The 24,838-nt window shown below is 38.9% G+C and overlaps 1 protein-coding gene across 3 annotated transcripts in view; it reads left to right on the top strand.

Moving 5' to 3' along the window:
- kek5 (leucine-rich repeat, immunoglobulin-like domain-containing kekkon 5 protein) overlaps positions 1-24,838 on the top strand; it is a 263,002-nt gene that overhangs the window by 162,177 nt on the left and 75,987 nt on the right. The window contains exon 2 of one of the 3 annotated variants that reach the window (XM_074098640.1): positions 23,032-23,068. The exons of the other annotated variants lie outside the window; for them this stretch is intronic. The gene's annotated coding sequence lies outside the window, so the exon portion shown is untranslated. The remainder of the gene's footprint in view (positions 1-23,031; positions 23,069-24,838) is intronic. 3 annotated transcript variants of the gene reach the window in all.

Here is a 24,838-nt window from a genome sequence, read left to right as displayed (position 1 = left end):
TTCGGCTTTGTATGCCTTACTCTCGCATGTTGCCAGAAACAGTTACGTTTGATAAGAATAAAGCAAGTAATACAGTTTATTTCATTTCATTTCAAGAACGTCAATGGGTAGTTCTGCGAGTGTTTAAGTAGTTTTTCTCAAAAATGTCCGTAAAAGTTGTCATTATTCTTTACATATCAGAAGGTAAAGTGCATAGTTTATGGTCAGCGAAAAATTAAAAAGTTAAAAAGATTGCAGGCGCGCTAGCTCTACAATAATGAATTAGCGCGCCTGCAATCAGTCACTTTTTTTTTTAATTAAAAAGGCCATGGAAATTTTGGTATCAGATATTTTGTTGGAACTCCGGACTTTTTCTATTGGGTCTGAAATAGCTTGAGGGGTTTTCGGTGGAACAATGCACCTGCAGTTTATTTTTGATGAAAAAAGGCGGGAAAGCATAAGAAAAATATTGGAATAAAATTATATTTTATAATATATTTTAAGAAAAAGTTTGTTCTATTTCAGAATTATTCACCATTTTTGAGAAAAGCTTTATATTAGTCTCGGCTGGAATAGCAATTGCTGGCTTCGTATTAGTTAAACGGAGTCGCAAGCTCGTCCGTTTAATACTCATACTCAGCCAGCAATTGCCTACTTCCAGGCCACGACAATAATCTACTATTAACTGCAGCAGGGCTACTACGAAACTCTAAACTCGAAGTTCATATCGTACCGTCCCTTTCGCTCTCGTATTAAACAGTATAAGTGTCAGAGGGACCGCACGACACGAACTTAGAGTTTCGTAGTAGCCCTGCTGTCGTGTCTGCTCGGTGTGGCTCATTTCTTCAATATATGCGACAGGATACTGATAGCGATGGAGACGCTTGTTCATTTATTTCATCATCATCGTAGAATTACCCAAATGGTGAATTGTGGAAATTGGAGTAATTCAAATCCAGGCGGCCGATGGAGTAGAATGTAGGTACATATTTTTGTCCACAACACTTTCGTCAAATCACTTTTAGTCGGCGGATTTTCATAAAAATTGTTTCACTCTCTTTCTATTAAAAATTACTTTCATTAATTCATCGCAGTTTTTTTTCAACATACTACTACTACAATACGTACGTTCTTGTGAAATTATGACTGTTATTTAACTTGTTATTTATCCGTGGGGTGGCCGGACAAGAATAGCTCCCCCCCATCTCATTCCGTTGGGTGTCGTAGAAGGCGACTAAGGGAAAAATCCAGAAGACGGGCAGCAGCGTCTTCTGCGTAAACCATCAGCATAACACTGCGATCCCCAAGCCGCCTGCCAAGCGTGGGGATTATGGCAACCCACCCCCCCCTCCCTGATGATGATGATGATGATGATGATAATGATGATGATGATGATGATTTAACTTGAAAGTAGTTGTGTGCTAGTTTCGTACAACAATCACCAATATCTGGTGTATTTGTGGCATCCATATTGCCTTATTTATAATTTATCAGTACAGGCTAATAAAGCCATAATTTGATAGGAATCGAGTGAATGTGGACAGAGCAATTGTTTCAATTGTTTCGATTGGAGCCGTCACGATAACCGATGTGGCGCGGTAAAATTTATCCAAAGATATTATCTAGATTAGATAGACAAAGTAAGGGGGTCAAACTCTATGGTTATAATTCAGATTGGTGTTTGGAGTATTTTTGTATTTTTTATTTCAACTCCAAATTTTGTTACTTTTAGTCCAGTGGTGGTGTAGGGGTATGGCACGCGGCACAGAATGCTGAGGACCTGGGTTCGATTCCCATCGCAGCAGAGCTACTACGAAACTCGAAACTCGAAGTTCGTGTCGTGCGGTCCCTCTGACACTTATACTATTTAATACGAGAGCGAGAGGGACGGTACAATACGAACTTCGAGTTTCGAGTTTCGTAGTAGCCCTGCTGGTCTCTTTTTCTGGTTTTTCAGTTTATCTATATTTCAGTTTGAATTGTTTCTGTGGTTATAGCTTTGTTTAAAACGCGTGCTTCGTTTTAGGCCCAATCAGCATTTACATATACAATTATACATGTCCAAATCCAAAGACAAAATTTAGTTTAAGGGATCAGCAGGGCTACTACGAAACTCGAAACTCGGAGTTCGTGTCGTGCGGTCCCTCTGACACTTATACTATTTAATACGAGAGCGAGAGGGGCGGTACGATACGAACTTCGAGTTTCGAATTTCGTAGTAGCCCAGCAGGATAAGACTAAGATATGATAAATGGTATTCGACCATCGAATGAACTTAATAAAACACTATTGCTAGCTAAAAACCTAAATGGTACGGCATGCATGCACAGAAACCTATGTAGGTAATGCCATTATTACAAAGATTCACAGTAACTTAAAAAAAAACCTAGTTAATAATATAGAAACGTTTAACAGGTCCTGAGACTGTTGCCTCGGGCCACACTTCTTTTACTATGAAAAATGAAAATGAAAAATAATTTATTTGCCAATTTTAAAGTACATTACGTAAGAATTTACATAGCTACTTAACCTAAAGGTAGGAACTAGAGTTTAACAGCGGTTCTAACACTAGGTCGGGCCTGTATCGCAAATATTTTTATTATATGATGTAACTAAAAATAAAAATGTATGCTTTTCGCGATTTTTCCTTTATCTGTGCTATAAGACGTTGCTTCGTACCAAATTTCAAGATTCTGAGATCACGGAAAATACCCTGTACGTTTTGATTCCCTTGCGAGTGTCGAAAATTTGCAGCATAAACGGCTGTATCTTTTGGTTGCGTTGGCTTAGATGTGTAATTTTTTCAAAGCTCCAAGGGACAGTAGACCTGAGTATTTGATAATGAATTTCAGCGTGATGCCTCCATGCGTTCCTGAGAAAAAGGGTCTTGACAGACAGACAGACGGACAACACAGTGATCCTATAAAGGTTCCGTTTTTTTTATGTACCTAAAAACAAACTGTAAGATTTCGCTTTTACAGAGCAGATATGGCTATCATGGATAAAAACACTAAAAGACTCGTACGAGTTATAATTTAAAAGTAATGACAGTCGTTTCGCCGCGTCCCGCACCTCAGACTCTGTTAAGCGCGCCACGCATGCCAACACAGCAGACTTTTCGTCGGTAGGTAGGTACTATAATAACAATCGTATCATCATCCCCCCCAGCCTATATACGTCCCACTGCTGGGCACAGGCCTCCTCTCAGAACAAGAGGGCTTGGGCCATAGTTCCCACGCGGGCCCAGTGCGGATTGGGAACTTCACACGCACCATTGAATTGCTTCGCAGGTTTGTGCAGGTTTCCTCACGATGTTTTCCTTCACCGCAAAGCTCGTGGTAAATTTCAAATGTAATTCCGCACATGAATTTCGAAAAACACAGAGGTGCGAGCCGGGGTTTGAACCCACGACCCTCTGTTTGAGAGGCGATAGGTCAAACCACTAGGCCACCACGGCTCTTTTCAACAACCTCTTTCCTCTTTTCTTTTTAACAATCGTATAAGTACTATTAAATATTCTATTTAAATTCGTAAATGAAATCGAACGTTTGCTTTGTAGAAATGCATGACAATCTTTTAAATACTTACTCGTATATAAAAAAATATAGCATACGCTACTTTTTTCGTTATCTTCGCTCCATGTTAGCTACAGATTTATGCCGTCCGTTGCGATTGCTGAGTCTATCTCTGTAGTGCATCTGTGGCTTCGTCCTTGCAATTCATTGCTTCAAGTGATGCCAATTAATGCATTGACATATATTTTAAACAATTTTATCAGATTTTTAAACATACAGTGAATGTATTTTACCATTGTTACAATGAACATTGATTTAGTTGAACCAAGTTTGACTATACCAAAGTCCTAAATTAAAGTCTTAGTTTCTACTCCGTGATTATTATGTGCAAGTAAACAACGTCTATGCGACACATGTTTTCATGAAAAATAACCTAACCAACAAAAAGTTGGAAACCCCCGACTTTGTCACTGTCTATTGATAAAACATATCTAAGAACCATCGCTAGAAAACCTGCTATCCCATCTTAGGTCTCTAGGTTGGCAACGCATCTGCAACCCCTGGTGTTGCAGATGTTTATAGGCGGTGGTGATCTCTTACCATCAGGAGACCCACTTGCTCGTTGGCCATCGAGTCGAATAAAAAATAAATAAATAAGGAGTATGTACATACAGCCACCACAACCACTAGGTACCAATATCTGACACAACAAAGCGTTCATAATTATCTGACACGACTATTTCTGGGGGCGTAGGACGTGTCAGATATTTTTGTACGCTCCAGATATTAATGCAGGTGACTGTACATCCTGTTTCTCGTGTTATGTGTTAATTTTGTAGGTTTTATGGACAATAAAGCTTGCACTGTTGTGTTTCGGCGTGGAGAGTAAGACAGCCGGTGAAATTACTGGCACGTGAGGTATCCCATCTGAGGCCTCCAGGTTGGCAACGCGTCTGCAATACCCCTAGTGTTGCAGATGTTTGTGGGCGGTGGTGATCTCTTACCATCAGGAGACCCACTTGCTTGTTTGCCATCCAGTCGAATAAAAATAAAAAAACATATATGTATACCGCAGAGGAAGGGTAATAGAGAGCGACACCAATTTCTTTCTTTTCTTTCTTAAGTAGGTAGCATTATTTACCTGTCGAAGTATAATCGCACAGAGAGATAGATGGACAGGTAAGCAGATGTGTCAGGATATGTGTTCATCATAGCCGAGTTATGGTCATCTTTAGCCCTCTTAAAGGAGCATTAAAAAGAACGTGATTAAACAATCATCAAAGTTGACTAATGGTAGTTGGATCTTAAATTATAATAAACAGCTATTCCAACAGTCACCAATGTGGCCAGTATAACGACGCTGCGACACATATATACATATGTAGCCGTGACGCTCTAGTTATTACCAATAATACCTTAACTATAGATTTAATCCATTAATTAGATTACACTATCGTATAACCGATGTAACGTTACGCTTAAGCAAACTAATCCATAATCCTGCTTAACTTCGAATGTTTCTAAGTATATATGTATGTAGACGACTGTATAACCTATTGGTTAGAGAAACTGAGTACGAAGCTTGAGGACCCAGGTTTGATTGTCGTTCGGGGCAGATATTTTTATGAAAAATACGAATGTTTGTTTTAAGTCTTGGGTGTTTAATATGTTTTAAGTATATATATATCTATTAAAGTATGTTTAATTGTCTCAATGTAAGATTGTTGTCGTGGTGGCCTAGTAAGCCGTGGTGGCCTAGTGGTTTGACCTATCGCCTCTCAAGCAGAGGGTCGTGGGTTCAAACCCCGGCTCGCACTCTGAGTTTTTAGCAAAAGAAAGTTAAACAATATGGATTTTTTTGATATCTCTCTTATGTGTCACGTTAATGTCACTTGTCAATTTTGTTTATTTTACAATTCAACTATTCTGAAGCTATTATATGCATGAAAAAAATTTTTTTTTTTAGTAAAAACGAGTAATAACTACCTAGACGTTTCGGCCATATTGCAGTGGCCGTGGTCACGAGTAGACTAAGTACCTATAGGGTATCATTTGCTTAGCCGCACGAGTCTAAGTGGCTCAGGCCTGAAATGTCTGTTTTCCTAAAATGTATTCTCAATGTTAGCACTTCTATTTTGTCAGCTTTCTCAAAATGTCTGCTATTTAAAATGTGTACAATCTCAGGAAGTCGTCTATTCATAATGTTTACATTCCTTTAATATAAGCATTACCATAATTTCTGCTTTCCCGTTATGTTCACTTTTTTAAATAGGCTAGTCTTGTTATGTTTGTTTTTCCATAATGTCTGCTTTATTTTCAAATCAATGTTCTAATGTTCTTGTTTAATCTATTGTTTTGTATCTACAAAAACCTCGCTTCGCTGAGCTGTTTCCACCAGAGATGTGCTATGCGAGGATGGGTTAATGAAGCGTTTCTATTGGTTGATGAAAAACATATTCCTCGCAACACATCCTCGCACATCTCTGGTGGCAACGCTGCTTTAGAACAAAATATTTTTCGTTCTTAACCGGTTTCGTACCCGAACGAAGGGATTGTCGTAGTTTAGTTTTTTTACCAAAATCAATGCTAATAAATGCGAAAGTAACTCAGTCTGTCTCTTTCACGGCTAAACCGCTGAACCGATTTAGATGAAATTTGAATACCATGATTGGAGACATTTTGGGAATAAGACTTTTCTTGAATGCCAACGTTATAAGAAGGCGGATATTTTGAGGTTGCAGACATTTTGAGAATAAGCACTTTCTGAAAAGAGAACATTATACAAAAACTGTCATTCTTGGAGACAGGCAATTTTAAAGAGGTGACATTTTGAGAAGCTGACATTATGCAAAAGACGTGTTGAGTTGACATTCTGAAAAGCAGATATTTTGCGAAAAATACATTTTAGGAAAACGGATATTTCAGGCCTGAGCCGTCTTAGTTACGAGAGGGAGTGACAGGCTTTTTACTACGAAGTGCAAAATTCGAACTTCGTATCTTGCCGTCCTGCTGACGCTAATATTATTTAATACGAGAGTGAGAGGGACGGTAAGTCACGAACTTCGATTTTCGAATTTCGTAGTAGCCCCTCTGCACTCATCAAAGCCTGTTACACGAACGCACAAATTTCATTATCATTCCCATGTCACATATCCACGAAAGGATGCTTATCGTCCTGGTGAACGGCACACTGACCAACTAACAACAATTTGTTAGGATTGTTTTTCTCATAAAAAAATCTTCATCCTCATAGACAAGCATATAAATTACGGGGTTGCAGGAAATCCGAGCACGAAAATACTAGTGCAGATAGCAAACAAGCTTACACGTGTTGGTTTTTTCGCTGGCCGTACCGCGTGGGCATATTTTTGCGGACTCTACCGTATTTGGGGAGTGATTGTTTTCGTAAGCTCTAATATTGGTTTATTCCATAGATCTAATAAGGAGTACATACAATCGCCCGCATCAATATCTTACACAACAAAGATGCATAAATATCTGATACGACTCTATTTCTAGGACCTAGGGCCCGTAGGACGTGGCAGATATTAATGCAGGTGACTGTACAACTGTGTTCCGAGCTGAAAACGGCGCCTATCTTTTTTTTTATTCGACTGGATGGCAAACGAGCAAGTGGGTCTCCTGATGGTTAGAGATCACCACCGCCCATAAACATCTACAACACCAGGGGTATTGCAGATGCTTTGCCAACCTAGAGGCCTAAGATGGATAAGTGCCAGTAATTTCACCGGCTGTCTTACTCTCCACGCCGAAACACAACAGTGCAAGCACTGCTGTTTCACGGCAGGATTAGCGAGCAAGATGGTGGTAGCAATCCGTGCGGACCTTGCACAGGGTCCTACCACCTGCAACTGAAGGAAAAACCACTATCCCCGACTCAGTGTGTAAAACGCTGCTTGAATAAATTTTTCAAACTGTCCTTCTCAGTCATCTGTTCACCCGTCTAATTACTCTGTCACTTATTTTCCTGTAAAAGCGACATGGTGATTAGACTATGTACACAGATCTAAAAAAGGAATGGCAGGCTTTTTCATTGATCTGTGCACTCAAGTTTAATTACCGTGTCACAGATGCGAAAAAAGCGGCACGGTAATTAGACTGGAGCACATGAATGAAATTCGGGCGAAAGATAGGGAACTCTGTATAGTTAACGAAGAATATCATTTCACATGCTAGCATTTGGTTTAGTAAACAGCAAAGAGGTGAGAAAGCCGCATTGACTATGCAGGGTACCTACCTATTGTCTACTCTGCATTTTGTCTTTGTGTGTTAATTTGTTGTATAGGTAGTGCCACGAGAGTTTAAGTGAATGACTTGATTACGTACACAGCTACAACATGTCGTGTAATGACAGCAGTATTTTGACATTTACTCATTCATTTCATTCATTCTCCTTTAGGGCAATGAGTTCTTTTTGTGGCTGTGTGTGTAACATACACTTTGATTCAACTCTCGTGGCACTACTTGTACAGATTTGTGATGATCAGTAAAGAATATTTGTATTTGTATTGGTTCTGGAAGATAAAAAAAACTATATAGTGTCTATTCGTTTTATTATTACTTAGTTCCATGTTATTTTCATTCATTATTGGCATGGTTTGTTGCTGACCTTACAGAATATATAGTAGGCGCTAGTATTAAGTATGTTGTAGGAATGAGGCCAAGAAAATTATCCAGACACGTTTGAAAAGGTTAATGAAACTGTTTATATTAGCGTAACCCGATTAGCATAAGATATACTTACTAGTAATTTTAGCAACAAAAAGTGATTCACATGTTTTGAAGTAGGTATTGGTGTTAGATAATGTTTGAATGTCTACGTTAGAGCTAGATTGGTATCTAAGAGACAATTTTACTATTGTAAAATATTAGTCAGCATCTCTTTTCGTTCGTTAGTCTTTTAAGATGCCATGTACTACCGAACCAACTGAATCGTGATTCATTGTGGAACCTTTTTGGTGAAAAAAATCATAGTGACATCGCATTGCTTAACAAGAGAATTCATTATGATTATGTATGACCGAGCTGTCGGTAGGCCTCCAACAAGATGGAGCGACGACTTGGTTAAGATCGCGGGATGCGGTGGATGCGGAAAGCACAAGTCCGGTCTGAGTGGAGAGCCTTGGGGGAGGCCTATGTCCAGCACCCTTAGAGAACTTTCTACGGTGGGTCAGGAATCAAGTTGTTTGACTGTAAATAGATACTTTATTTTGAGACGTAATGGATTTATAAAATTTTGCGAGCGACCAACTGAATCGTTGCCCCAACACCAATCCGAACCCATTAAATACCAACACAACAATTTACGTCAGAACAAAGGTGTTGCGGCAAACCTAGTTCAAAAAGCATCCCGAAAACAATTTTCGTCAAAATTGACTTAGCAAAGTATTATTTTTATGCAAGGGTCGTTACGTCCTGGGGTACGCCGTTGCCATGGCGACGTAATTCCCCTATTATCCCCTTTTATTTCACTCTCCGAGCCCTCACCCCGCTTAGTTATCCGTCAGTGTGAATGCATCACACCGGAGCGAATCATGTCAATCTTAAGACCAGGAGGGCTACCCCGAAATTAGAAGTTCGTGTCATACCGTCCCTATTACTCGCCTATTGAATGCTATTAGCGTAACCGGGATGGCACGATACGAAGTTCGATAGAATTTTGATGTATAAGAATCTTCAATGGAACTCTTATCTCCCTCGCTATCCAAGAAGTCCAGATCTTTCTTTTTTAAGTAGTACTATAAATTTCTAATACTTTAAAATTATAAACGTGAAATATGAATTGTTTGTTACTTGCTATCCGGGTGCAGTGACCCGAAGTGGATCTCGGCCTCCAACACCAGACTTCGCCTCGCTTCAGCCAGCTCTTGCCAGCTTTTTACCCCGAAATCCAAAAGATATTTCAGGACCTCCCTCCAGCAGTAAAGGTCTGGGGGCCTACCACGCTCTTTTAATACGATTCAGTTTAGACCCTAAGTTAAAGTTTTATAACTTTTGTTTTATTGTGCTTCTTAACTCCTCATTGATAAAACTAATTTTTCAGTGAGAAAATAGAATCGTGGATTAGTGACAGCGTAAACATTTTATTTGTAATCAACACAACGGTTGCTAAGAACACGGAATGACATAGAGTTATGGTTTTCCAAAATAAAGAGGTTTTAATATACAATATTTGGTCGGCATCCCTTTCGCGACTTAGCGTTTCAGTTTCGGACCAGAGACAATATCGGTCTTTCATTCACTTGTAAACCATTGAGACTCAGCTCTGAGAAATAAACGTCGTGGTACCAATTTCGACGATTCAGTTTAGGTACCTAAATTGAACTGCTCTGCGTTTGGATCGTTAATGAAAAGATCATGTTAGGCCCCCTGTTAGTTAGTAAAAAAAACATTGTATTGTATATTATGTGTACGGTGTGACACGAGGCATTCTAAACATCGCACGTAAGAATGTGTCGTATTGAAATACCCACCGTCGTCAAAAGGGGGTGCGCGGGCTTTTCTCTTCATCTCGGCTTGACCGTCTTGGTATTTGCGGATTCTAAGTGTGGAGACAACATGAACAAACTGGATGGTTTGAAAGTTCGTTCAAGGTCTAGTTCACTCCCTTCACACTTATATAAAAAATACAGTATTACAAAACATGCTATTTTCTCATTCAGAATGTCATGTATGTCACCCAAATGCTGATTTTAATCGAAATATTTGAGCTTAAAAATCATACCTAGCCGTTCTTGGCTATAGCAACTCGAGTCTAAGTATTGTTAAAATATTTTGAGCTAAAGTGCTTAGCCCTTAGGAGACTGACGTACCAGAATCTTACAAAGAACGTTCTGGAAGCAGCGCACGTCAGTCAGAGTACCATGAGTTTTAGTGTATGTCAAAAGGCGGTCTTGCTTTTTTTTTGGTAAAAAACTATTATCGAAAATACAAACTGAGACATGGATGCACAGAAAATGGGACTCGAACTGGACTGGGAATCGAACCCAGGTCTTCAGCATTCCGTGCCGCGTGCTATAACCCCTACACCACTGCTGGACATTGTCTGTCTGAGGTTATAGCACGCAGCACGGAATGCTGAGGACCTGGTTTCGATTCCCAGCGCTGGTCTCTTTATCTGGTTTTTCTGTGCATCCATGTCTCAGTTTGTATTTTCTATATGGTTTCACGGGATACCCGTCAAAGTAAAAAATTTGGAGTTGAAATAAAAATACAAAAAGACTCCAAAAAACCAATCATAAAAACTATTATGTTTGATAACGCAGTGGACATTATCATTGAGTAGTCGCAAGGACTGGTAACGCAGTGGTGATTTGAGTGCCAAATCGAGTCTTTTTTGTAATAAAAACAAAGGATAGAAGGGAAATCCATAATAAGCATTGAGGGCCGTGTAATGTAACACTACTAGGAAAATATTACGAGACGTTTACAAATTTTTAAAAGTCTTTATATATTTTCATCTCACTACTTATATACTAATATACCTAGATTTAATCATGGCTGTTATTTACCGCTAAATTACCTCGACGTTTCGACTTTTCGACCATACTGCAGTGGCCGTGGTCACGACTAGAGTCAAATATAGTTGGTGAATAAAGGTGACGCGAACGTTTTTACGTCATTTTTTGAGTTAAGAGTCGGTCGCGTAATTTTGGTTTAATTCAAAAGTCCAACTTGTATAAAACTCATTTTGCGTCGTCGCTTGGTACAAACTGGACTTTGTACAAAACTGAAAGCAGCAAAAATCGCTCGACTCACAACTCAAAAAATTACGTTCGTTTGGCTTCACCCTAAGTCCCAAGAAATAATAGTACTCAACGTGATCCAATATGGATGCCATCCATATTTCGATCGGCGCTTATCCATATACAGTGCAACCAAACATTGACTTGGCTTATCTATGAGCTCATGCAATTAGTAAGTGCATTCTATATGACTATGACTAATATGCTGCAGCACGTGCAACCTGGTTTGAGCTAGGGCTGTCGCAAGTCGAAGCGGGTAAGACGCTAGGGCTGTGCGTATTTTGTGCTAGATCTTGGTTAAATGTAGCAAAAATTTCTTTAAAATTGTAATTTTTTTGTATTTACTCAACTTTTAGGGCATCGTACCTCAAATGCAAAAACGGAACCCTTGTAGGATCACTTTGTCCGTCAGTCTTGTCTCTCTGTCTATCGACATCCTTTTTTTTTTCAAAAACACGTGTGGAAGTATCAAGCTGCAATTAATATCAAATACTAGGTATTTAGTAGTTATCTTAGCAGTTGTTTGAGTCTGCTACCCATTGCCCCATAAAGCAGAAAAAATGGAACTTCTAAGTAAACGCAATCAAAAGAATTAGTCAATAAAAAAAAAACATTACAAATTGCCGTAACCAAAAAACCAATAGAGTAGGGATGTCCTAGACTAAAAACTGAGAAATAAAAAAAAATCGCGGCGGAAAATAAAAAACTGTAACACATCTCTGTTTATTCGGACCAAACAAACAGAGACAGACAGCATCACAGTTATCTGTTACATCACATTAAATTTATCAATAAGTGATGCAACAGACCTTAAAAATACTATTCTAATACAAAGGAAAGGTCTAATTTTAATAGGCACAAAACACTTAAATCCGAAACTAATTTAATTAAACTTGAAAAAAAAAAAATATTAAAACAGAAGAAGTAAAGATAGAAAATAATTAAGTTCCACTGAAGTTCAGGGAACTGAGTGAGTGTTCTGTCACAACTCTAGTTAAGTATCCACAAACTTCTACTGACAAATTGTATCATGGACCGGCTAGACGCTTTTGACATTTGTGACAGCCCTATTTAAAGCGGCTATTCTGGTTACAAAATGGCCGCCATTCGCTATTCAGGTAACCGCGATCGCCGTAAATGTCCGAAATCAGAGGTAAATGTCGATCGGGTGTCGATGGTTTCGGAATCGATACCCGACGCTGCTAGGGTTGTCGTTTGTGATTGTTTAAACTTGTAAGTTGAAACTTTATTTGTTGAATGTATGTGAAACCATTTTAAACACAAGTAGGACGCCACTTATTTCTTACATACCTATGTCGATTAAGTGGAAGGGAGTCCTGATAGTTCTTACGTAAGATCACAAATTTTAAAGTTAAGCATAAAAATTTAAATTACAAAAAATTAAAAAATATTTTTACCTTATGATTGGTTATTTGGAGTCTTTGTATTTTTTTATTTCAACTCCAAATTTGTTACTTTTACGGCCATCCCGTAAAAGCCCCCGTATAACCTAAACTTTATCGATAAAATAACAGCTCTAGTACCCAAAATAAACTCAATCAGACACTGAGCAGAAGGCCTGACTAAATATAGCGAATGTAACAGGCGATCTCTGTACGGTATGTACTTACGTGCACAGAGGTCATTGAACTGCCGTATCACTAATCATTTCTTTGGAACCGACTTTAATCGGGCAAAAGGTAAAAGTTATTTAGTAAAGTTTTTTCACGTAAGTTTCTATTACAAAGTTGCATGTCCACGTCAACTTGAATTAGCGGTCGGGTTTTTTACAAGCTTTTATTTAATTAGTTTGTGTTTGTTTGCTTCAAAACTTGCAAGTTGTTTTTAGAAAAGAAAGAATGTATCTACGGTTGAAAGGCAAAATGATATTTGTGATATTGAGTTAATTGTACAAGATGAGATGACCCATATGTAGTAAGACAATTTTAAGGGGTAGTCCTAGGCAGGCCATTTACCAAATATAGAAATTTTTCCTTAATTGCGATATTTCTGTTTAAAAAAAATATTCTCGCACTAAGACTTTTAGTTGTAGGTATAAAGGTCACAGCTCATTACAGCCACCCGGCACCCAACCAGCACCGCCTCGCCTCGAGTGGTTAGTAATCTTCATATGGATTTGTTTGGGCATGCACTCACTACATCAACGCCGTAGCGTCACCGGATCGCCTCACTCGCGAGGTTGCCACGCGCGGACGGCGAGTGTACCACTCGGCAGACATAGTGACTACTAGGAAAATCGTGGACCACGCGAGGTCCACTCGTTGGCTGGTTGTCGAGACGGTGCTGATCGGGTGCCGGGTGGCTCTAACGAGCTGTGACCTTTAGTATGTGTTATTCCAGAGATTCAGCTATCTTTATACCAAATATCAACAAACACCCACAAATATCACACACATGCGCTCGCTCACGAAATCACCACAAACTTTCGCATTTACAATATTAGTAGAATAAGGAAGTAAAAGTACAAAGAAGTATAAACGATAGTGTTTCAGAGTTTTACTGCAAAATATATTTTTGAGGAATGATATTCAAGAATCGGTTCCTTGTCGTAAAAAATTAAAGCACTCACTTAGCCGACTATACTACTCGTATACCTCTACCATTTAAGTATGCTCTGTGTAAAATTCTTGCTGGAGCTACTAGGATCAAAGTACATGCTGAGCTCGTAACTCAAGAAGAATTTTTAAAATGTCACTAGTGCTTCATGGTGTAAGTTTTAATATTTTAATAATGAACGTCGTCATGTTAAACGGTTCTGTCATCTGTTCTAGGGTTCACTACCGAAGAGGGGTATATGGAACCCTAATAATATCGTCCGTCCTCGTCACAGGCATCTCAAGAACCGTACTTAATATATAGACAGCTAATATTTAATTTTTTACCTACATAACATGTTTATTTTCTGTTGTCGCTAATATAATCACGAGTTAAAGTTAATGGGGTTCCAACCAATCAATATGAAATGCTCAACACGGTCTACCGGATAGCCAAGTGGTTCGAGAACCTGACTATGAAGCTTGAGGTTCCGGGTTCGATCCCCGGCCGGGGCAGTTTGTGTGAATAATACGAATGTTTGTTCTGGGGTCTTGGGTGTTTAATATGTATAAAAGTATGTATTTATCTATATAAGTATGTTTATCCGTGTGTTGTACCCATATAGTACTAGCTTTGCTTAGTTTGGGACTAGGTAAATTGGTGTCAATTGTCCTATGACATTTATTTATTAACACTGCGTACGTTTTACTTGGAAGCAGGGCTCTACTAACATTGGATTTTTTTTGATATAAATATTAAAGCGCAAATTTTGACGTACCATCAGCCAAATATGTGGTCTACCACTCTAAAGTTGATAATCGTTTGCATGTCATAAAACAATAATGTCAATAGACGTCTCTGTCAACTTGAAAGTTCGACTTTAGTGACATATACAGTTGATAGGAACTTGTTTAAAAATTGATAGACCACTTATTTGGCTGATGGTACCCATATATTTTTATGGAAACCATGGCGTGTTTGTCACAACTACAACTCGCACTAGACCAAAATCAAAATTGCTTATTTGGCCGGTTAGTAGAAACGCTGAAAGAGATTTATTCTACGTGAAAGCATATAAGTACCTCTCTTTGCAGTTGGGTAAAACAGTAGGACTTTCAGAGTTGTATTACTTATCACAGGAGGCACAATATCTACAAAATGCACCTAGCGCCAAGTAACTGCAAGCTCTTCAAACTAGATTTGCGGTCAAAAGATGCCACTACCATCGGCGTTTATCTCGCACAGTTCATTGCACCCAACGGACCTCTGATAAAGAGGTCGATCGGATCAAAAGATTCAGATAAGACTGGTACCATTCCATATTGCGATCGCGAGCGCGGCACGCGAATCGAATGGCGGCTTTTCGTGAGGTCTATGACCTAGCAGCTTGGGATGAGGTCGAGTGTAATGTTGACAATGACGATGACAAATTTAGACGGGGTATTTTCAATTTGCTGAATATGTAACCGGTTGTGTTACTCCGATCTTACAATAGCAATCTATTAATGGAAGTACAGAAAGCAAATAACCTTACCAACAATAAGTTGGAAAACCCCCGACTTTGTCACTTCAAAGTTCAATATCTCAAAAACGGCTGAACCGATTTTGATGAAACATAATCTAAGAACAATCGCCAGAAAACCTGCTTTTAAATAAAAAACCGCATTGGATTCGGTCCACCCGTTTAAGAGCTACGGTGCCACAGACAGACACACACACACACACACACACACACACTTAGAACTTATAACACCCCTCTTTTTGAGTCGGGGGTTAAAAAAACTTACATAATTAAAAATGTTTAGGAACAAAAACTATTGTAAGTGGGTATATCTATTACTTTCTTACGGGGGTTCAAGTTATTAACCGACTTCAAAAAAGGAGTTTTTTTTTTGTTATCAATACAACGTTTTGGAATATAGAGGAAAAACAAACACTTTAATAATAAAACATTCACGAAGAATAGCCGGTCTCTAAAGTCGAAATTGAGTAAAAAAAGAACATTTTAGAATCACAGCCATCCCAGAACATAACAGAATAATATCTATTATATTATAATTCAAAAACAAGCACAGATAAAAGAGGAAGCAATTAACCTCATAATAATTATAATAATTCATTCCAGAGTTTTCAGAGGACCGTTTTCGCGTTTGTCGTAACAAACCATTTCCTTACTGGAAATAAGGATTTAAAATATTATATTTAGTTTCGTGAAAGGGAATAATTGATCCGCTGTTCAGGGGATTAGAGAAAATCCTCAAATCCTCCTCCTCTGTCCTTGGTATTTTGGTGAAACTTGTAAAATATAGCCAAGAACCAAAAATATAGCTAACAAATCGTGGGTTCAAACCCCGGCTTGCACCTCTGAGTTTTTCGAAATTCATGTGCGGAATTACATTTGAAATTTACCACGAGCTTTGCGGTGAAGGAAAACATCGTGAGGAAACCTGCCTGCACACACCTGAGAAGCAATTCAATGGTGCGTGTGAAGTTCCCAATCCGCACTGGGCCCGCGTGGGAACTATGGCCCAGCAGTGGGACGTATATAGGCTGGGATGATGATGATGATGATGATGACAAATGAAGATTTGTATATACGAATACTGATCCCGCCGCGTGTCAAAGCCTTCTAGAATAAGTCCGGGGTACAAGACGCATAATCCATCGTTTAGCCCCAACAAAGCCAATTAAAGCATCCGGATTCCTATTTCCAAGGAACGTCCGTGGCCCTACACTACGAAATACAAAATTCAAACTTCGTATATCTTCTCGTCGCGCTGACGCTAATATTCAATACGAGAGTGAGAGAGACGGTACGATGCGAACTTAGATTTTAGGATTTCGTTGTAGCCCCCCCGAACGGGGTGGGCTCAGTGGGCTCAGAGTGACACAGGCGGTGACGATGGAGGTCGTACCGTGACAAGATTATTTCCACAAAATGGATCTGCGACAAACTAGTTGGCGCTAATATTGTCTCCGCTGAACCGACTGACGTTAAGGAGCCACGTCGTGTTTGGTGCTTGCTCAACCGTTTGAGGACAGGAGTTGGTCACTGTTGGTCAAATTTAAAAGCACAAAAATCATAAAAAAATGTTCCAGCTGTTCTTGAGTTATAAATGGTGTAACTAACACGACTTTGTTTTTATTATAAAGATGTAAATGTACTGTACTAAAATAGGTAGGTAGTAGGTATGGAATTGATTTTTCTTTTTCTTTTTTTATTATGTTTTAGGTAGTGTTTTGCTTATTGTCAGCCACACTACCATTTCCTTCTTCAAGGTGAGGACCGAAAACCAGCAGCTCTGCTGAGTCCTTTACCTCTTCACAAATTATGTTTTATCTGTTTCTTTCTTTGTATTTTGTTATGTTATATTTTTTGCTTTGTGAATAAATATTCTTTTTATTTTTTTTTTTTTTTTTACTGTGCCCACCTTCGGAAAAAGTGGGATTGGAGTGAAAGCGGATCGTGCAGATGTGGACATCCGAAACAGACAGTGCGCCATATCGTGCTGGAGTGCCCCCTAACAAGATACGGAGGGAAAATAGAAGACTTCAAAACCCTCACGAGCGAAGCAGCAGAATACCTTAGGAAATGTAAATTTAAGTTATGATTTGAGTGTAATTTGCAAGCCATACGATAAATAAATAAATAACTGCAAAAACATTACATAATAATATTCAATTTTTGTAATGTCTCTGTACTGCTTTCGGTGATCAATAAAGAATATTTGTATTGTATTGTATTGTATAATACGTAGATATAAATCATTTAATATTGTTAAACATGTGACTTCTATCTCTATGGTGGTGATCATTTATGCGATACTAGCTCTGGCTGTTACCCGCGACTACTTCTGGGAAGCGAGCGGACTTTTTTTTTTTTTTATTTGACTGGATGGCAAACGAGCAAGTGGGTCCCCATAAACATCTGCAACACCAGGGGAATTGCAGACGCGTTGCCAACCTAGAGGTCTAAGATGGGATACCTCACGTGCCAGTAATTTCACCGGCTGTCTCACTCTCCACGCCGAAACACAACAGTGCAAGCACAGCTGCTTCACGGCAGGATTAGCGAGCAAGATGGTGGTAGCAATCCGGGCGGACCTTGCACAAGGTCCTACCACCTGCAACTAACTAACTATGCTACTTTCCGGGTTAAATTATTTCCGGGTTAAAAATGCTATTTATATGTTAGTGTGATTAATCTATGCAAAGCAATGACATAAAGGCTACAGTGAATTGGCTGTTACTGAACCAGTGAGATACCGTATAACTTTACTTGCCCGAATTTCACTTGCCATATCAACGTTTGCCATAAAATATATAGAACCGCGCTGTTTTCAGGATTTTTTTTAATGTCATCTTATAAAATGCAGTAGGTTAGGTTAGTTTAATATAAACTCTGATTATACTATTTCAGAAATAAATTACTTTATGGCCAATAAAAATTATGGAAAACGATACATTATGGCATAAAAAATTCGGGCAAACGATAGAGAACTGTGAGATACACCTTTGGCCTCATTTGCATTTATCATCAAGTGAGATAGGGATCTTGATTATCGTTTTCTATAATTTTGAACCCTGTCAATCATGGTCAGTGTCATGTAAAAATAAGACAGACTCAAATTATTAAATCACAGAGCCACTTTTTTTGTGAATACATATATAGGTACTTCGCTGAACTCCTAATTTCAATTACGTCAAGTAATTAGGCGCACAGATATTTCCGACAGTATCATTTCTAGATCACTAAGCTTCGTACGAATGCCTTCGTGTTTCTAAACCTCGGCTAGCGTATTAACAGAAATTCAGCGAGGAAATGCAGCCAGCTTTTTGGGCACACTGCCCAACGGCGGTCGTTTGTGAAATGTCGGTTAAATTCGTTCTTATGTACTTTATAGGTTACATTAGACCAGTTAACAATCATCATCTTGTCAGCCGTAGGACGTCCACTAAAATAACTTCGAAGTTTCGATCACACTGCAACGGCTGTGGTCACGAGTCGCCTGCAGTGTTGATTATCTCGTTGTTAGGGTTTGTGAAACTTATTCTAACATGTATGGCATAAACTTTTTTAACAAAATAATTACCTGGCATAAAATATACTTTGCGAATTAATTCGCATAATTTTATATAACAAAATCATTGCGCTATTTCCCCAATTAGGTTAGGCTATGTTAGCACTGCGACTCCACACAGCGTTTCGTATAAACGCGATTATGCGATATGCGTTTTGGGAATATGATAATTATGCTAAACGATACAATGCGATACGAGATTATGCCAAAAAAGGTATAACCTTCACTCATTCAATTCATTCCTGTCAACTTGTAAGTGTAAGTTTGTAGGTACGTGAAGTTCAACGTGACATCTACTTCCACAGTCTCAACTAGTGTGGCCAAGTTCACGGCAGAATGGCAAAGTTACTACAAACTACATACTATGAAACTACTTCCATATAAACGCGCCCCACGTATCTCCAATAAAGCTGCACAATAGCTTTATTAGACCAATCATAACTTACGAGGCACCGAACTCTGGCCAATTAAAACTAGTGTGTTGGTCCGCGGTGTCGTCCGAGCGGTAGTGTATTGGGGAATGAAGGAGAATGTTGAGTTATTTATTTACTAGCTTATGCCCGCGACTACGTCTGCGCGGATCTAGGTTATCGCGCGGTGGCGCCCTCTACCGGAATAAAAAGTATCCTATGTTGGTCCTTGGGGTTCAAACTACCTATATACCAAATTTCATCAAAATCGGTTCTGTGGTTTCGACGTGAAAGGGTAACAGACAGACAGACAGACAGACAGACAGACAGACAGAGTTACTTTCGCATTTATAATATTATAAGTAGGGAAGTAGGGATTTGATATGATACTAGTTAAGATTGGTTTTTTGGAATCTTTTTGTATTTTTTTATTTCAATTCCAAATTTTTGTTACTTTCACGGTCATCCCGTAAAACCTATATCGAAAATACAAACTGAAATATAGATGCACAGAAAAACCAGAAAAATAAGACCAGCGCTGGGAATCGAATCCAGGTCCTCGGCGTTCCGTGCCGTGTGCTATACCGCTACAGCGCAGCGGCAGAGCACCGCTACAGAGCATCTATATTTCAGTTTGTATTTTCGATATGATACTAGTTGCCCGTGATGAATTCATTTAACGCTATCCCTCTAGACCTATGTTATTTTCCGGGTTAAAATCTTATGTCCTTAAAATTACTAAATCAAACGGTTCGCGATTATAAGCCAGCAACGTTCCGACTATCGTACGTTCTTGCTAGGGTGTCAAAGTACATACCATTTTTTTTCCTCAATTGTTTCAGTAGTTTATGCTGAGTGGGGGCCTATTTAGCGTCATGTATGTCTTTATTTGTTCTATGTTTGTTTTATGGCGCTAAATAAATGTAAGATTGGTTTTTTGGAATCTTTTTGTATTTTTTACCCTCCAGAAAAATAAGACCATCACTGGGAATCGAACCCAGGTCCTCCTGGTTTTTCTGTGCATCTATATTTCAGTTTGTATTTTCAATTTAGGTTTTACGGGATGACCGTAAAAGTAAAAATTTGGAATTGAAATAAAAAATACAAAAAGATTCCAAAAAACCAATCTTAATTTGATTGCTTAGTAACGATATCTCTTGTCCGGGTGAGCGGTTAGTTCCAATGGAGTGCCGAAAAAGTTTCTCGATGAGGGCTACGGCATAGATGTCGCTAGCGTCACTGCTTAAGTGGCTAAATAAGGAACAAACAAGCTGAGATATGAGGTGCATAGGGGAAATTCGTGTCGGTACCGTTGACCATCAGTGGTGTAGCGGTATAGCACGCGGTACGGAATACCGAGGACCTGGGTTCGATTCCCAGTGATGGTCTTATTTTTCTGGTTTTTCTGTGCATCTATATTTCAGTTTGTATTTTCAATCTAAATAAATGTATTTTATTTCTATCTTTCTTTTATCTTTTATTTGTTTGATTTTAATTTTTAAGTTACTCATATGGCCTTTACTGTAACTAGAATCTATTTCTACGAATATTTACTTATGTCAGCATTGCAAGTATCTCTGACCTCGACCATAGATTACCTAAGCCGTATAACGTAACCGGAGACTTTTCTCAGGACGTTTTAGCTTTCTTTCCATTCAAGACGTCCAAGTGGTCATTACACGCCCACTCGACCCGTCCTAAACCAACACTTCACCAATCGCACGATCGACTCACGTAATGAAGGTTCTGGCAAACAACGTGATGAAGGCGGATCAAATTTAGCATTCATTCATCCCAGCCTATATACATCCCACTGCTGGGCACAGGAGTAATGAGAGGGCTTGGGCCGTAGTTCCCACGCGGGCCCAATGCGGATCGGGAACTTCACACGCACCATTGAATTGCTTTGCAGGTTTGTACAGGTTTCTTTTACCGTAAAGTAAGATAAGTTTATCGACTGTCTCTCCGTCAAGACCCTTTTTTTCAGGAACGCGTGGAACTATCAAGATTAAATTATCAGGTCTGCTATCCGTTGAAGAAGTGCAAAAATTATACTTCTTAGTCTACCCAATTTAGAGATAAATTCATAAAAAAAGCGAGACATGGAGAGAAAAAAAGAAATGGAAAATGATATTCACCAAAATTATACAGGGTGTCTCTGATCATAGGGCTTTAAATTCAAGGTTTGATTCTACTCACAAAACCAAGCTAAGTACTTTTGTTTTGTAACATTTTCGAAAAACTTAAATTGAGATCATTTATTGATCTATCGGACATGGCGGTGTTATCGTTGTCTCTTAGGGACTTTTGACATTTATTTGCCATCTCTAAGATAAACATTTATCAATGTGCCGTCAATTTAGTATTGTATCGCATACATTGAAAATTACATTTAATTTTATGAAAAAAAAAATCGGGCAAGTGCGAGTCGGACTCGCGCACCGAGGGTTCCGCACACATTTATAGGTATGTAAACGGGAATCGCAGAGCAGAGCGCTGCTCTTAAGCAAAACGTACGCAGTGTGGGGTCAGATTATATTGGTCATTGATATTTACAGACAGACATAAAAAATCGAGATTTTCCGACTTTTCTAGTTGGTTGCATTATAATAGCTACCTTCATACCAAATTTCAAGATTCTGGGTTCACGGGAAGTTTCGAAAATTTGCGGAAATTTGCAGCATAAACGGCTGCATCTTTTGATTGCATTGGCTTAGTAGAAGTTTGATTTTTTCACAGCTCCAAGGGACCTCAGTATTTGATATAAATTTCAGCTTGATACCTCCCGACGCGTTCCCGAGAAAAAGGGTCTTGACAGACAGACGGACAAAAAGTGATCCTATATGAGTTCCGTTTTTTCCTTTCGAGGTACGGAACCCTAAAAATGAAATTAACAGTGATCATATTTTAAAAAAGTAGCTCAATTATGCGAGTAGAATCGAACCCTAGATTAAAGCCCCATGATTAGAGACTCTGTATACTTACCTGCACTAAAATTGTAAACATCAGTTTTCATTGTTCTTAAGTATACCAAATGGCCCTGCCCACCCGTGGGAACCGCACGTGTCCCCAACAGAGTAGTAATTAATGCCCAAGCATGCCCCTAGTAATTATGTGCATTGAAACAGCCCTTTCATTAAGGTGTCCGTCCAATGGGCCGGGGAGATTTATCGGTGCTCGTGGACGCGGGCCTTAGGCTTTGTCCCGGGTTTTGATTGGTTAAATATCATCATCATCGCGGCCTATAAAGGTCCCACTGCCGGGCCTCCTCAGAATGAGAGGGCTACAACCGTAGTTCCCGTGTGGGCCCAGGACGGATTGGGAACTTCGCACACTCTGAATCGCTTCACAGGTTTGCGCGATCCTCTGCTTGAGAGACCATACAGCCATAGACCACAACAGCTGTTTACGTATATCTTACTAATATTATAGTATACTTCTATATAGTTTCTAGGGATGGATGTTAGTGCTGTATATGTTAGTAATGTTATATTATAGGTCTAATTAATTTGCTGTATATATGCATATATGTATTTTTGTTTTTAGTTTTTCCTGTCCATTCATTACCGCCATTCTACTTCTAACGTATTTGCTTTAGTTTATATATATCATGTACTTATGTGATTGTCTGGAAGAGATCGCTCTGAAGCGATGAGACCGCTTATTGTCTAACCTGCTTTTGTCTTTTTTCCATAATTTTAACATAAACTTATTTCTGTTCCAGATGATCTCGGCTGTTCATAGGATTGCTTAAATTTAAGGTATGTGAGTTTAACATCTTGACACTGCTTTTACAGGCTAACTAAAGGATGTAGAAATACTAGGGCTAAAAGTTAAGAAGTCAATAAGGATCACATAAATGTAGATAAAATACCAAAAAAAAAAAACCTAAGTCGGGCATTCTCATTCATCTGTGCACCCGTCTAATTACCGTTTCACTTTTTAGGGTTCCGTAGCCAAATGGCAAAAAACGGAACCCTTATGGATCGTCATGTCTGTCTGTCTGTCTGTCCGTCCGTATGTCACAGCCACTTTTTTCCGAAACTATAAGAACTTTACTGTTGAAACTTGTTAAGTAGATGTATTCTGTGGACCGCATTAAGATTTTCACACAAAAATAGAAAAAAAAAAACAATAAATTTTTGGGGTTCCCCATTCTTATACTTAGAACTGAAACTCAATTTTTTTTTCCTTCAAACCCTTACGTGCGGGATGGGTCTTCAAAAATGATATTGAGGTTACTAATATATTTTTTTCTAAAATGAATAATTTGCGCGAGAGACACTTCCAAAGTGCTAAAATTTCTCGTCCAATTCGTCGTCGTAAAATTTGGGGCTTTCTATGAGAATCGTTACTTAAAAAGTAAATTTAAAGATGTATGACTTGCTTCCGTTGACAGTACTGATCTGATAGTAAACAACTGCTCGCCTTGTATAACTTAAGTTTAACATAAGTTCGGAAAAACCGGATCTCAGCTGAGTGCGCTCGAATATTTATGGCCCTGCTGTTAACTCTCAGTTGTATATGTTTTTCCTCGTTACACAGCTTAAAATACAGCTACAGCACTGGAGAAAACCTGACCTTTATTTTTAACCCCCGACGCGGACGTAATAACCTAACCAACACATAGTTGGAAACCCCCCGACTTTGTCGCTTCAAAGTTCAATATCACAAAAACGGCTGAACCAATTTTGATTAAACATATATTATCTAGGAAGGAACCATCGCTAGAAATCCTACTTTAAAAAAAAACCGCATTCAAATCGATTCACATAGTGGTCAAACTTATAACATTCCTCTTTTGGCGTCGGGGGTTAAAAAGAGGGGTGTTATAAGATTGTAACTTTTCTTATCAGGCATGTGGACGAACATGTCGCTCCCGTATCGGTCTAGTCGGCCACCAAAGTCATTGTGCACAGGCAACACGCCAAAAATTCGTCTGAAACATAAGCGTAGGCCTGATAATAAGTCTGTGGCGTCGTAGCTCTCAAATGGACGGGCTGATTTTGATGCGGTTTTTTCACGTGCAAGCGAGTTTCCTTGCGGTGGGTCTTAGCTATGTTTCATTAAAATTGGGTAAGCCCTTTTTGACATATTGAACTTTAAGTGACAATACCGTGGGGTTACTTTTCTAATTTGGCTAAGATATGGTTAAATAATATGTTGATAAATAAACAGGATTTTAGAACAAACGTTCATAATTTTTCGTATACATAATACCTGCCCCGAACGGGGATTGAACGTGGGACCTTTAGCTTATCGTTACTAATATTATAAATGCGATAGAAACTCAGCAGTGGCAATAAAAATACACATAATGTACAAAATTCAACTGTCTATCTATTACGGTTCTTGACAAACAGCTCTGTGGCTGATAGATGTACAGACAGACAGCGTAGCGACATTATAGGGTTCCGTTTGTTGCCCGACTAGTACCCAAAAAAAGCGATAAACGACACATGTTTCGTTAACACCCGCTGTGATCAGCACGCGCGTTTTTAACTCTTAAAACTAGCATCTTCTTCAGAAAT

This window comes from Choristoneura fumiferana, chromosome 15 (genome assembly GCF_025370935.1).
Source record: "Choristoneura fumiferana chromosome 15, NRCan_CFum_1, whole genome shotgun sequence".
In the NCBI taxonomy this organism is placed as follows: Eukaryota; Metazoa; Arthropoda; class Insecta; order Lepidoptera; family Tortricidae; genus Choristoneura; species Choristoneura fumiferana.
The sequence above is the reverse complement of the archived record's forward strand: the minus strand, read 5'-3'. Positions and strand labels throughout refer to the sequence as shown.